The sequence below is a fragment of the Cydia splendana genome, chromosome 19, assembly GCF_910591565.1.
Source record: "Cydia splendana chromosome 19, ilCydSple1.2, whole genome shotgun sequence".
Taxonomy (NCBI): Eukaryota; Metazoa; Arthropoda; class Insecta; order Lepidoptera; family Tortricidae; genus Cydia; species Cydia splendana.
Window position 1 is genome coordinate 13,178,881 of NC_085978.1, and position 15,695 is coordinate 13,194,575.

Genomic DNA, 15,695 nt, shown 5'->3' on the forward strand with positions numbered 1-15,695 from the left:
TTAAGTATTTATATATTATATATATCGTTGTCTGAGTACCCACAACACAAGCCTTCTTGAGCTTACTGTGGGACTTAGTCAATCTGTGTAAGAATGTACATGTCTATTTATTTAAGTCTTATTACAATAATCAGTCTCACAAATAAAATCTTCTTTTTCATTTAAAATATCTATAGCCCAACCCACATTTCCCACAAAAAGGTGCTTTCAATTCAACCATTTTAGTTTGAGCAAACAAAATCAATGAACGTGCATACCTATACAAGTATACATTAAAACATTTATTCACACAAAACATTTAACATTTTTAACGGGATAAGTTCGCCTTTGTACACATTTATGGTATTCTCTCTGTGTTATGTACTTCTTTGTGCAATAAAGTGTTTACTACTACTACTACTACTACTACTACTAAATTTTCCCGCTTTATTTAGTAGTTATCGATTCCTCACCCTGCGGCCCTGACCACCGGCAGCTTGGACCCTGCCCCGCTGCCGGCGGCACCCTAGGTTAGGTTTTTTATAATGTGTTTATATATTTTTGTTATGTTTTGTTAGTGTTTTTATATTTTACTTTTATACTCACATTGTAAAACCCTAACCTAAGACCCTAATTGAATAAAGAGAACAAAATAACATATAAATAATAATAATAAATTAATATTATAGGAAATTTTTACACAAATTGACTAAGCCCCACGGTAAGCTCAAGAAAGCTTGTGTTGTTGGTACTCAGACAACGATATATATAATATACAAATACTTAAATACATAGATAACAACCATGACTCAGGAACAAATACATGTGCTCATCACACAAATAAATGTCCTTACCGGGATTCGAACCTAAGATCGCGGCTTCACAGGCAGGGTCACTACCCACTAGGCCAGACCGGTCGTCAAAAGTCAACATATAATCCCTATAATTACTTTTAATTCGACAAAACATTGGTTAAACTGCTGAAGTGCTGAATGAAGTTTTATAAATATTTATTCATTATATTTTAAATGCAGGTAACACTTATTATAACTGGGCTATAATGGTTTGTACAAAATAAAACGAAAGAAGATGTACATTAAATTACAATGTAACAACACAATAAATTGAATAACCAATTCAGTACTTACGGTGCACGGAAATCTTAACGCTACGACGACACATATTTCGTCGGCTAGAAGACTGGCGTCAACTAACAAACAAGTTGTTGTGTTGCTGTTTGCGAGCTAGAAAATTCGAATATTGGCAAGAACTTTTAAATTTTAGCAGTGTTTTAAGCTGTTATTTTATATTTTAGCGCTTTGATTCACTTTACCGGATCCGAGACCGGATCCGGTGAAATTTGCCGGATCCGGTAACGTGAAAAATGTGACGGATCCGGCCGGATTACCGGATCCGCCGGACCGGATTGCAATCCCTACAACTGTCGTATTTCTTGTGACAATTGTCCAAGTCCCAGCCCCCCCTTTGCTACAGTCCAACCCGAAAGGCACCTTAGGTCGGCGCTTACGTCATTATTACCGGCGCCCTAATACTAATGAAATGAAAATGAAATGAAAAATATTTATTTCGAGCAACTATGGACTCATACAGATTTGTTAGTAGACTTACGTTCCTAATGTTAGTACCTAATTAACTATTACAATATATATACACTGCTGGAAACATGCATTTCGCAGCTGTCTCATATACGGGCAGTCAAGTCTGTCCGCTATCACACACAGGATAGGGTTGGGGCTGGCCCGCACCCGGCGCACCAGGGATGTGCATCGTGCAAACTAATGCGGTGCTACGCGACGTAAGCGCCGACCGCCATATTCAACGTGGTTTATCACATAGTACCCTGTAAAGGTATGATTCCAGGGATAAAAAATATGTTATAACGTTATCCAGCGTATAATGGAATTCATAAAAGTTTTTCTTTATAATTACTACAAGTAAATTTGTTCATATTTGCATATTATTAAAAAGGTAAATGAAAAGTAATTGAGTAATTTAATTACTAATTAATGTAATCACAATTGCAAATTACACAGAAAAAATAATTACATGTAATTAAATTTTATGTAATTAAATTTTTAGTAATTAAATTACAAACATTTTAATTACATGTAATTAAATTACACGAGTAATTAATTACATGTAATTAAATTACACGAGTAATAAATTACATGTAATTAAATTACACGAGTAATAAATTGCATGTAATTAAATTACACGAGTAATTAATTACGCCCAACACTGGTTGGTGGCCAACAACCACACCGCTCGTCTGATGGTAAGCGGTTACCGTAGCCTATAAAGGCCTGTGACGTCAGTAACAGTGATGTCGACAAATGTCGCACCTGTCACGTTGGTGAAATAGGGCCCAGATGTACAGTAAAAATCATGTTAAAAGATAATACTAACTGTTACGAATAAATATTTATACTGTAAAAAATTATCCCACCAAAAACATTTTCATGTAAAATGTTGCTAAGGCGAAACCATAAGCCTAAGACTCGCACTGTTAAAAAGTTATCAGATCTCTTGTCGAGCCAAGCTTCAAACTCTACAAGCCCCTTCACTAACTCTACACCTTAGTCAAAATATGTGGCTTGGCTGTTTTGCTACCGCCACATGGGCATAAGGCGAAAAACTTATTATAATCATTATTTTTAGGGTTCCGTACCTCAAAAAGAATAAAACTGAACCCTTATAGGATCACTCGTGTGTCTGGCTGTCCGTCTGTCACAGCCTATTTGCTCCGAAACTACTGGACTAATAAGTTGAAACTTGTCTATAACCCAAAGACATACATGTAAAGTAAATATGTAATATAAATTTAAATAAAGGGGTCACTTTTGAGATGAATGATAAATAGAAGAAAAAAAACTATATCTTTGTTATATATCAAATGAAGGGGCTCATTTTAGAATTAGAATCTCAAATATATTTTTTTCATAATTTTAAAATAAATAGTTTAGAAGTTATTTAAGAAAACAGGCAAAAAATTAACATTACCCTTATCTCCGAAACTACTGGGTCTTTTTATTATGAAAAAAATACACATATTAGCTCTTTACCTATAGATGACAGGAAAACCTATTAGAAATGTGGAGCTAAGCGTGAGCAGGCCTATGGAACTCTCTGCGCGAGCTCGGATTAATACCTACGAATCCGCTCCCGTTCACGGTAGAAAAGCAAGCCAGTTGGTTGCCACACGCGCTCACGTACGCACGTCACCGCGCGCCGCACTGTCAATTTTTACGATAGTTACACGGACGGCGGGATTCGGGAAATGAATTAGAGATGCACTAGATAAGAAATAGTAAAGATATGTGACGTTCCACGGCAAAAGGTACCATTGTCGGAATATTAGGTATAATTTAAGATTTAGCTTTCCTTTTATTTCACTCCTCTGTTTAAGTGGGTATTTATTTATCATTTCTAAGCGTCAGCAACCCTAGCGTTGTGCCGGTGCGCGCGGTGCGGGGAGCGGCGCGTTGAAGGTCACTCCATTGTATTTTTGTGTAGGTATCAAAACGGTAGGTACTTGCGTTTTGTTTGAGAGATAAGTATCTGTTCGTAAGAACTATTGTATAATCTGTGGCGTGAGTTGGACTTAAGTACTTAGTTTTTGATCCGATCCCTACGGGTTTTTAAAAGACATTTTACTCACTTTTCACTAAAAAACATATTGTTAAAAATTGTGTAATGTACGGAACCCTTGGAACGCGAGTCCGACTTGCACTTGGGCGATTTTTTTATTATACATACAATAGTTCTTGTAGAAACGAAACGGCCGAGCTACATACTTTGACTAAGGTGTAGAGCTAGTGAAGTTAGGGCTTGTAGAGTTAGAAGCTTGGCAAGAGATCTGATAACTTTTTGACAGTGCGAGCCTTATGGTTTCGTCTGGGCAACATTTTACATCAAAATGTTTTTGGTGGGATTTCACTTCTTTTTGTAAGTTGCTTATGACAATCTTCCATCCCCTAATTTAAAGGGTTGGGGGTGATTTACTATTAAAAATCCTGAAATAAGTATCTGGGGGCATCTGTTACACAATGTACTTCTTACTGATTCCCCATATAAACCCTTCACCCCGTAAGGGTAAACTTTGGGGTTGAAATCTGCCTTCAGCCCGTAAGGGTAAACTTTGAGGTTGAAATCTATTATATATCCTTCCCCATAACAATACCTATCTACATACCAAATTTCAACTAAATCGGTTCAGCGATTATTGATTCCCCATACAAGATTAAACCCCCTCATCATCCCCTTAGGGATTAAAAAATTCAAGTTTTTGAATTTATTTGTTGTTTGTGTACTAAAACTATCTTATATATCAAATTTCAGCTTCTTAGAGGACTTCAGGAAGTACCCTAAAGGTATTGATAATCATCAAGTGAGTGAGTCAGTGACGATATCGAAGTTTTTAGATATGAATAAAATGTAAAGTATAAGAGCTATGCAATTGATATGCTTAATAAGTCCGAGAACTTTGTTTATCTAGTATAATCCAACCCCAAGTTATGAGGGTTCCAAAAAACGACGAAGCGCTTCGAGAAAAGGTAGATAGTGCCCTTGCGCTTTGCTCGTCTTGGCGGGGGCACTGCCGTGCCCCCAGATGTTAAAACATAATAATAATAAAGCTTTATGTTTAGTGACTTTAGTTACCTACTATTTTCGCGTAAACTAGACAATTTTTATATCTTTAGTTAATAAGGCCCAAAATAATTATTTTTAACTTATTATAAATATCCTCTTGTTGTGAATACCAAATATTGTTATTTGTATATGTATAACTCTTAAGTTAAAAACAATAAAATCTGTTATTGTCTACTGTCAAAATTATTATTTTTTGCGGGATTAAGTAATACCCTGCTAGTGTTCAATAAGGCCCACAATAGGACTTTTATAAAAGGTATATTTTCCAAGAGTATCGTAATATTTTTATAACTATTTTGGTATAATGAAGAAACTTCAATAAATAAGATACCTATTTGAGTGAGATTTTCATACTTAATATCCTGTTTATTAAAAAAAAAAAACATTTTAATTTAAGGTGGGCCGTATATAGGCATATACGGCCGACACGGAATATACAATAAGGTGAGGTCACTTACCTTATTGTATATTCAATATGTATACGTGTAATATTGAGCAGTTGGTTTATAATATACATAATATGATATTGACGTTGAATAGGACAGGACATGACAATAGGAACCAGAAATAGGTATAGTCGGTCAAACCAATTTGTCAGTAAATAAAAACAAAAAACTATATTCAACCTTTTCTTTTGGGTGCTAGTACTAGTGTAAGTCAAAGATAGTATGATGATTCTCTCTATGTTTGAAATGAGACAGTCCTTTGACAAACTATGGTAAAAAATAGTTGTGAATATCATGTACATTTTTATTACAATTTCGAAATTCAAATGTACTTCCTAATCAACTCGGCCACTAAACTAACTGATAACTTGGTATCCGATCCGCTAACTCGGCGAATGAATCTCCAATTCGCCAACTCTCCGAGCCGAGTCAACGCTATCACACTGCTACTAAGGCCATTCAAAAATAAACCTTAATTCGAGAGCCCGAAGGTTCTTATATGACAAACAATACATTACGACTTAAAACTTTATGGGAAACAAAGGGACCCCTTTAATTTCACGTAATGTCCGCATCTAATTTATATATGTCCACAGTAAACAAACAAATGAATGATAAGAAAAGACAGACAGTGCTGTGAGCGGCAGGTGGGGCGAGGCGAGGGGCGAGGTATATAGGTAGGCTATGATAGGGTCTCGGGCGCCGCGCCGGCGACACTGACGGACCAGCGCGGCGTATGTATGAATTTCGCGCCTTTTTAAATATATTTTACTATTACAATGCAAGCTACACACCGAAATTTCTTATTTTCCATAATATGGCTGCGTATATTATTTTATAGTAATAGACTTATTTTTACAGACTCTAATTCAATATTAGATATTATAGGACAAAAAACGCATATTAATTCTAAAGCATATATCTTATTCTTCTAAATTTTTAGCTTGCCTATTAACTTAAGAATTTAGATATGTTGTTGTGGATTTATTAAACTTTAATTCAATATCGACAAAATAATAAGCTAATTTGTAGTTTGACTAAGAAGCACGTTAAAAAAATTTCTAATAATTTTACATTATAAAGCGTCATACATATTATAAACGATGGAACTTAAACATTGCACTTTAATTCAATATTAAAAAATCATTACTAAAAATATATAAATACCTAATTTATATCTAACGCTCGTTCTAACTTTTCGTCATATTTTACAAATATGCTTAAAAATATGTCCCATGTCAGATAAGTATCACTTTTTCATCTTTAGAATTATCAAAACTTTTAGTGCAAAAATCCGGTCCCACTATTGGTCTAATAGGACGACTCGCGGCCTCCACTCGTGCGAGCAATAGCGCTTATAAAATATTTCACGCGCGCCGCTCCGATCAGTTGCGTCCAAATTCACGACCTGTTAACAGTGTGCGCGTGTTTACGAAAATAAATCGCAATTTATTCAAATCATGGGATTTTGCAGTGTGAAATGGTGTGGCAAGTCACCTAAGACTTCCAGTTATAAAACAGATGGAATAACATTCCACAGGTAAGTCAAAATCACTATTTTGTTGAAAATTATTTCTTGTCCGCGGGGTTCATTTTATACTGGTCAATATGGTTGTACTGAGCGGCAGTGAAGTAGCCCGTCCTTTTCCGTCAACTTGAAAATGCAATGTGCTATCCCTTTCACGTCAACAACTAGTGATGTGACGGTGATGGTTTTGTCAATTGCGGTAAATTCGTGCTTTCGCTCGAACCATATTGTACCATTTTAAGAAATGTAAAAGATAATTGTGATTCTCTTTCATTTTTAATTGAGAATAAATAAAATTGATCTGTAAAATCTATAGTTTTAATTAGGTAGTTGGTAGTTTATCTTAGTGGGTATATGTAGTATGTAGTTTAGTTTTTAGTTAGTAGTACCATTATTGAGGTAGCATCAAAATAAGAAAATGATCATATTTTAGCAGGTTTTCAGAGCAACGCCCATGTGACATTCTCCTAGTTGCAAGCGCCATTAGTTAGTAGTATAGTTTCCATAGGCTGCGTTTGCCACCAAAGTGTATTTTTGAAATTCATGATTGATTTATTAATAATAAATGAATGATGTAATTTGTGATGGTTTGTGATAGACACATGTTGTGTGGGTTTGTTAGAATCCTCTAGGTGAGCAGTACGGTGGGGGGGCACGAGATGGACCTGATGATGAACTTTGAAGAAGTGCGAGGGAACTCGGTGTTGGTTTGTGATAGACACATGTTGTGTGGGTTTATTAGAATCCTCTAGGTGAGCAGTAAGGTGGGGGGCCACGAGCTGGACCTGATGATGAACTTTGAAGAAGTGCGAGGGAAATCGGTGTTGGTTTGTGATAGACACATGTTGTGTGGGTTTATTAGAATCCTCTAGGTGAGCAGTAAGGTCTTGGGTCACGAGATGGACCTGATGATGAACTGAAATGGACTCCGACGAAATGTGAAATTTATTACACATTTATATTATTTTATATTTGTTTATGTTATTGCCGTAACCAAACTAATTTTAAAGATGTGCTGGGATCATATACAAAATTGTCGCGTCGGTTTATTCGTAAACGTAGGTACTTATAGATGCTTTAAATAGATTATGCATGGTTGTTTAGTATGAATTAGACTAGGAAAATAATACAGTATTTTTCATTAGCATGCATGCATTGGTGTATAGCGGCTTTTGCCTTTGTGTCAGTGACGTGGTGCCTCAACGGTACTACTGTAGAAAACAGCGTTAAGGCCGTTCCCGTACCCAAATGAAATCTACAATCGAGCCTCCCCTCACGCCACCCATCCCGCCCCTAGATACAATGACGATACAACAGCGCCACGCAAGAAGTAGCGACTTAAATGAACTAACAGGACACTGATTTGTAAAACGTATTACTAAATACTGAAAAAAGCATGCTGCATCTCATAGATGGCGTTAAAGTTAAATTGGAAAAATAAATGAAACATAGTGCAAATTAAATATTCATTTTAATGAAGTCAACTCTTATTTCAATAATATTTAATTATGAGGGTGTAAATACAGTTTATATTTAAACAAATTAATGACTGCAAGTTTTCTATAATATCATTATTTATTAGGTATACTGTGCAGGTATATCATCGATATTTATTAAAAAAAAACCGGGCAAGTGCGAGTCGGACTCGCGCACGAAGGGTTCCGTACCATAATGCAAAAAAAAAAAAAAAAAAACAAAAAAAAGCAAAAAAAAAAACGGTCACCCATCCATAATACTGACCACTCCCGACGTTGCTTAACTTTGGTCAAAAATCACGTTTGTTGTATGGGAGCCCCATTTAAATCTTTATTTTATTCTGTTTTTAGTATTTGTTGTTATAGCGGCAACAGAAATACATCATCTGTGAAAATTTCAACTGTCTAGCTATCACGGTTCGTGAGATACAGCCTGGTGACAGACGGACGGACGGACGGACGGACGGACGGACAGCGAAGTCTTAGTAATAGGGTCCCGTTTTACTCTTTGGGTACGGAACCCTAATTAGGGCATACCGGTACAAGTGCGAAAAATAGGTAATTCGCACATGTATCATACAACGTTTTACAGTACATAATATGGCCCTTTAAATTTTCGACATAGTTACGTAATGTGCTAATTATCGCACTAATGCGGTAAAGTAGCACCATATTGTAATAGTACTTACCTACATTACGTTTACAAGTGCGGCAAATAGGAAATTCGAAACGAGTGGCGATAAATTCGAACACGACCGAAGGGAGTGTTTTGAATCGACACGAGTTGCGAATTACCTATTGGCACATGTATCGTACAACGTTTTACAGTACCTACAGTCCTACATACTAGGGTTTGCTCCCGGGAAATACCGGTACCGAAAGTACCGGGAATTCCCGGGATTTAGAGCCAAGCAAAGAACCGGGATTTCAAAATTAAATTCCCGGTACTTTCGGGATTTTCGGGACTAATATTTCCGGTACAATATTTGACTGTTTTCTGTTACTTAGCATGAAATATCATGTTTTTTAAAGAAATACATTATATAAATCCATTGCTGACGCTAATACTTTTACGACTGACCATATATTAAAGCAAAACAAAAATAGTCAATGGGTTTGACAATGCCAACAAAATAAAATAGCTTATTTTGAAACTATACGAGTGTTTCTACGATAAATAATTTTATACGAATAATTAGTTAGTTGTATACTAAATACGAGCAAAAACTAGAGAGAATTGTGTTATTAATAAAATATTTCTTTTAATTCGAATACGGTATAAGAAACTCTTATTGATAATCTGAATAACATTTTAAAATGAATTAAAATATGATAGTGACATGTCCTCTCCTTGGTAAATTCTTAATTCTGGCTGCAACAACTTCTTGATCCTTCCTATTGATAATTTTATTACCATTTTTACCTACTCACATGCAATTTTGCACATTTATTCAAGCCCCTTATCTTGTCTAGAATACAAAATTTCGTAAACGTAGCTCTAACAGTTTTTCATAAATTAACGTTTTAAAACCGGCATTTTTGTGACTGACTGACTAATAGATCAAAAACCTAACCCACTTCGAGCTGACCTAGAAACTTGAAATTTGGCACTAAGGAATGCAAATCGGTTATTTTTTGTATGGAAATAACCGCGGTTTCGGTTAATAACCGACTATTTCCATACAAAAAATAACTGATTTGCATTCCCTATTTGGCACCAAGGTAGACTATTAGGAGTTTATAGAGGGAACAATCTAAAAAATGAAAATTATTGATAATTTGATGAAGAAAAACATATATACTTATCGATAATAGATGACTAATTTTCATTTATGGTATCAATCAATCAGGTTTGTCTTTAGGATCAAAAGTCTATATGGGATCCATTGCATTAAAGGAATACAAAAGTCAGAAATGATAGTCAAAGTCCGACAGTCGTACTTCACTCGCGAAACGCCCCGAACAAAACGATATGTGACCGTGACGTCAAGGTCACAAAGAGTCCATCTTGAAGTATGAACAAAACAAGAAAATTGCGATTTTGTCGGTGAAATATTGCGTTTATGTATATAGTTTCCATACAATCTTTTATTGGATAAAATGCGAGGAATCGAATCGAATGGTAACTAACTGCGACAATTCTTCGACCGACGGTTTTGTCAGGAAGCTCTTCTTCCACATTGAACGATATTTGTAACTGAAAATAAAATATATTGTATGTGTTAGCATTTACAATTTGTCACATCATGTACAGTCGACGTCAAAGATATGTACCTATTGCAGCATACTCCTTTGTAATAAGGTGAAAAATGTATACATATATTTGACGTCGACTGTACATATAAAGCACCGGTGGTAAAGAACCAACGAGAGAAATAAAAGTAAGACCCTGTATAATGACTACGAATCGTGTGATAAATCAATTTACGATGGAATTCTGGCACACGAAGTTGAAACAATGTTATTCTAGCTAGGTAGTTAGTACAAAAGGTAAAATTGTTCTCTGCTCTACAATCAATAAGCATAATTAGCATGAATCACCTACCTCATGGGTATCTTCTTCCTCTAATATACTAGGAACCCGATAAGTGTCATCCACCTGTGCAATGCGTGGGTTCAAAATGTTTCAGCCGGTCGCCTCACTGTCAAAACCAAAATTAAATAAATGTATGATGTTTTACAGCACATATGGACTTTACCGCACTAGTGCGATAATGCACACACACATTACGTAACTATGTCAAATATTTAAAGGGCTAGTAGTAGTAGTAAACTCTTTATTGTACAAAAAGACATATTAAAAATAACATACAATTAGCAAGAAGTACAAAGGCGAACTTATCCCTTAGAGGGATCTCTTCCAGTTAACCTATAGGGCTATATGTACTGTAAAACGTTGTACGATACATGTGAGAATAGGTAATACGCAACTCATGTCAACTATTTTTCGCTTTTTTTTTTATCATCAAGTGATGATGAACAATAACAGCCACATTTTGCCTCTCATTAAGCATCCGGACAAATCTGTCGGTCGAAGAATTGTAGCAGCCAGTCATTTCTTTACAACATCACTCAATTTATAAATTAGTCCATTACTATTTCATAAATTGATCATGGACCCGCAAAACGCAGCATTCCAGAAATGCAGTTATTTCGAAAAGTGAGACAGACTAATTTCAAAATTTTTATGTAGGTACCTATATTATAACAAGTGATGACAACGGAGAAAACTACTTGAAAGTAAATAAACCATTGTGCTGGTTACAGGTACAGTCGGCGTCAAATACTTTGTAGCAACAAAGTAGCCAAATAGTAACATCTAGCAAGTAACATAATAAAATTGCGGTTTATGACGTAAGTATTAAAAAAACTGCTTACTAGATCTCGTTCAAACCAATTTTCGGTGGAAGTTTGCATGGTAATGTACATCATATATATTTTTTTTTGTTTTATCATTCTCTTATTTTATAAGTTAAAGGACACACATTTTACCACTTTGGAGGTGGTCTCTCGCGCAAACTATTGAGTTTAGAAAAAAATGATATCAAAAACCTCAATATATTTTTTGAAGACCTATCCATAAATACCCCACACGTATGGGATTGATGCAAAAAAAAATGTTGAGTTTCAGTTATAAGTATGGGGAACCCCCAAAATGTATTGTTTTTTTCTATTTTTGTTGGAAAATCCAAGTTTCAACAGTACCTATAGTTCTTATAGTTTCAGAAAAAAGTGGCTGTATATACGGACGGACAGACAGACAGACATGATGAATCCTTAAGGGTTCCGTTTTTTGCCATTTGGCTACAGAACCCTAAAAATGCTCTATCACAGGTAAATGAGAAATTGAAAATGGAAATAATTGCCCAAGATTATTAGTTTTATTAAAATAAAAAATCGGTCAACACGCTCAAGAAAAGGAAATCATTTACTATTGTGTAGGGTAGGTATAATATAAAATAACTACCAGTTCATTAAAAAATACGTAAAAGAATAACGAAAGTACGGACAATCGGTAAATCCCGGGATTTAAATTTCCGGGACTTACTCAGGCAACCCTATTACATTCTATCAGTGTACATTTTTAGGGTTCCGTACCCAAAGGGTAAAAACGGGACCCTATTACTAAGACTTCGCTGTCCGTCCGTCCGTCTGTCCGTCTGTCATCAGGCTGTATCTCATGAACCGTGGTAGCTAGACAGTTTAAAATTTCACAGATGATTGAATTTCTATCGCCGCTATAACAACAAATACTAAAAACAGAATAAAATTAATAGTTATGCAACAAACGTGATTTTTGCCGTTTTTTGCATAATGGTACGGAACCCTGCGTGTGCGAATCCAACTTGCACTTGGCCGGTTTTTTTAAATTAAGTACCTCTTGGAGAATATCAAATAACTGATGAGGGCAATGTATCTCGTACGATATTATTGATTGGCGACATTTTATTTAGTTTTCGGCGAACATTTGCTAAGTAGGTAGTACTAATACTACTAATAGCCATCTAGGAAAATAAGTACAAAATATGTCCAAATAATTGAGAATATCAATTCAATTCATAAAAAGATATAAGCATCTGCACTGATAGGAAAACAGTAGGTATCTAAATCTAACTAAGGTCTTTTCGTACGCCGCCGCTGTGAGTACTTGAGTAGGTAGGTATTTGTGACGTTATCTATGAAAAGGGACCTTATTGTCGATGGCGCTTCCGCCATTATTAACGATGCTCTGATATAAATACCACGCCGTGCGACGCAGTGCGTCGTAAGCGCCATAGACAATAAGGTCCCTTTTCATAGATAATGCCACAATTAGAATTAGAACTTACTCGTTACTTTGAATGTCAGTGGTTGATGAAATCGGAGATTCCATTTCCATATTTTGCAGTCTGTAAATAAAGATAAATTGTAGTAGTGTATTGTGTTACGTAGGTAGGGCTAAAAAGCACAAGTCAAATAATTATACTCACTCGATGTAGTCTAAAGATATAGTATCATGTTCGGCTGTGAAATTATCCAATTTTCTTCTTTTCCTAGAAAGACAAAAAAGTAAAAAGTTTAGACGCATGACAAATCACGAGCTGAGGTTCGAACCCTCGATAGGTGGATGGATTGCTAAAAGAACGCTTTATGCGTCTAATTGTGTGCGTTACATGTATCACTGTGTGCTCGTATTTATAGGAAGGCCCACTACACCGCAACCGCGTAACTACGACCAACTACGACTCACGGAGACGCACACATAGACGGCAATGTTTTCTGTCTTTGCCGTGCAAGGCAACGGCGCTAGTGCCGCGTGGTGTAAACTTCGTCGCGAATCGCGATATCCTTTTAAGCTATTTAGATGATGACAATGTTTACCGGTAGATGGAGCGATTATTAATTTTTAGAATGTTTCAAGTTATATGGATTACTAATTAGTACGATCAAGTATATATTAAATTAAGTAATAATTACGTATTTCACTGTGTAATAAATATACATTTTTACTTACGTTAGTTCCATTGTTTGTTGGAATCTTCCGAGTTGTCTTTTTCGAGATGTCTTCTTTTTATTCAATTGCTTGTTACCCATTATAACTTAAAGGTTTTGGTGCACACGGTATATCACTAGGACACACAACACAGCACAGTTTTTATAAGTAAATCTTATATTTGTTTTGGGGACACCTAGTACAGGTCCGTCTGGCACGAGCGCTCAGCCATCACTGTCTCATTTCGAAAGACGGACGGAGATAGAGCATGCAGGCCGGAGTCGATATTTTGTTACGATAGAATTAGTTGATGTTTATTTATTTTAAAAATATTGCCTCTAATTATCGTTTTTCTAAAGCTGTCAAATTACTGTTATACTTATGATTGATTTTTCTCCTTTTTTTGTTTCATAGTGTCACATAGTAAAGAAACGAGTAAAGTTGGAGTAAAAATTCGAATTGGAGGTTACTTTGGGAATAAATTGTATCGAGCGAAGTGTTATGAATCGTGTATCGAAAGCTGTGTTATTAAAGATAATATAATCAAGAATTATATTTATTTTTCCCACGTCTGCAAATATCACCGTTTCTTAGAAAAATAGGATAATTATTGGGGTATTTTTACATTTCTGGCTCAGGGAACGGCCTTAATAAAAACTGAATATCTGAGAGACCGAGCTTTGCACAGCAAATATAAAAAATCTAAAATGCGCGTTTTCCTAGAGTTAAAACGCCTCGCCTCCGTAAACCCCCATATAGCAAATTTCATCGAAATCGTTACAGTTTTTCTTATGTTTACAATCTTAGCTCATTAATAATATGCAAAGTAACATTTTTAGATACATTTTTAAAGTACCTAATGAATGATTATATTGTATGAATATTCTGAAGTAATTAATCTGTGGACTTTATTGATAACAATTATTTTACCACAACAGATTACGGTACCATTGGTACCAGTACCACTGCAAGTAATGAACATGTCCCATCCCTACGCTTACACGTGTCAGCGCGCCACGACCAATCGCAACGCCGGGAGCACCCCTCCCGCGCCTCACAGTTTGGTGATTTGCGTCGCGAACAAAATGGCCAATATTAGGTTTCTAGTCGGGTGTTCTGTGCTTTGATGTCAGGCTGTGAGTACTGGCCACGGGACTCTCGCCGCCGAAAGAAGTATCAATCCTCGAATGACATCAATTCAAATATATCTTTCTGTTATTGCTGTCAATCATTCATTCATTGTATGCGAATAAATAACATTGTGCCTGTGCTCCGTAATTTCCCTATTTCTCCAGCTGCCCTCTCATATTCCCTCACAAATGGTAGCAGAGCGTGGTTCCTGAAACGCCGCGCCTGGAAATAATCGAGATGGCATCGACAAGTTATAGAAATATTGAAACATTGAACAAGTCAAATTATGACACATGGTGCTTACAAGCGCAAGCCGTCCTGATAAAAAACGATTATTGGGACATCGTCAGTGGCGAGAAAGTATTGTTACCAGAAGCGGATGAGACGACGAAGTCAACATTCACCAAGGAAGATGTGAAGGCAAGGGCTGAAATTTTTCTTTTGCTGTCACCTTCCGAACTAAAACAAGTGAAGACCTGCACGTCATCAAAAGCCGTATGGGACAAATTAAAAGCGATTTATCAAAGCACCGGCCCTGCGAGGAAAGCAACCTTGCTAAAACAATTAGTTCTAAAACGGATGACCACAGAAGAAGATATCCGTGATCACTTAAATAATTTCATGGACATCAAAGACAAGCTAGCCGACATGGACATAAAAATACCGTCGGAATTGCTGAGCATAATGTTACTCTACAGTTTGCCAACAACATATGAAAACTTTCAGGTAATAAATAAAAAAAAAAAAATAATAATAAAACTTTCGCAATTGAATCAAGAGACTCCCTGCCCGATCCTGACGACCTGAAGGTAAAAATTCTTGAAGAATATCAGGCCAGGAGTGCCAGTGAACAACCAGAGAGCTCCGAAGCGTACCATTTCAAGAAAAAGAACTCGAAACCGTACTGCAAGAGCTGCAAAAAGAAAGGTCACACTACTGAAGCATGTTGGAACAAGAAGAAGACTTCAAATGAGAAAAATAACAGTAAACAG

General features: G+C 36.0%; 1 long non-coding RNA gene across 1 annotated transcript; it reads right to left on the reverse strand.

Annotated features, from left to right (window-relative positions):
- Positions 1-10,728: 10,728 nt before the first annotated feature.
- LOC134799802 (uncharacterized) lies at positions 10,729-14,132 on the reverse strand. Its single transcript, XR_010145466.1, has 4 exons — positions 13,594-14,132; positions 13,070-13,132; positions 12,929-12,988; positions 10,729-10,741 (listed from the first exon to the last, which is right to left on the reverse strand). It is a non-coding gene; the product is annotated as an uncharacterized LOC134799802 (long non-coding RNA).
- Positions 14,133-15,695: the final 1,563 nt, after the last annotated feature.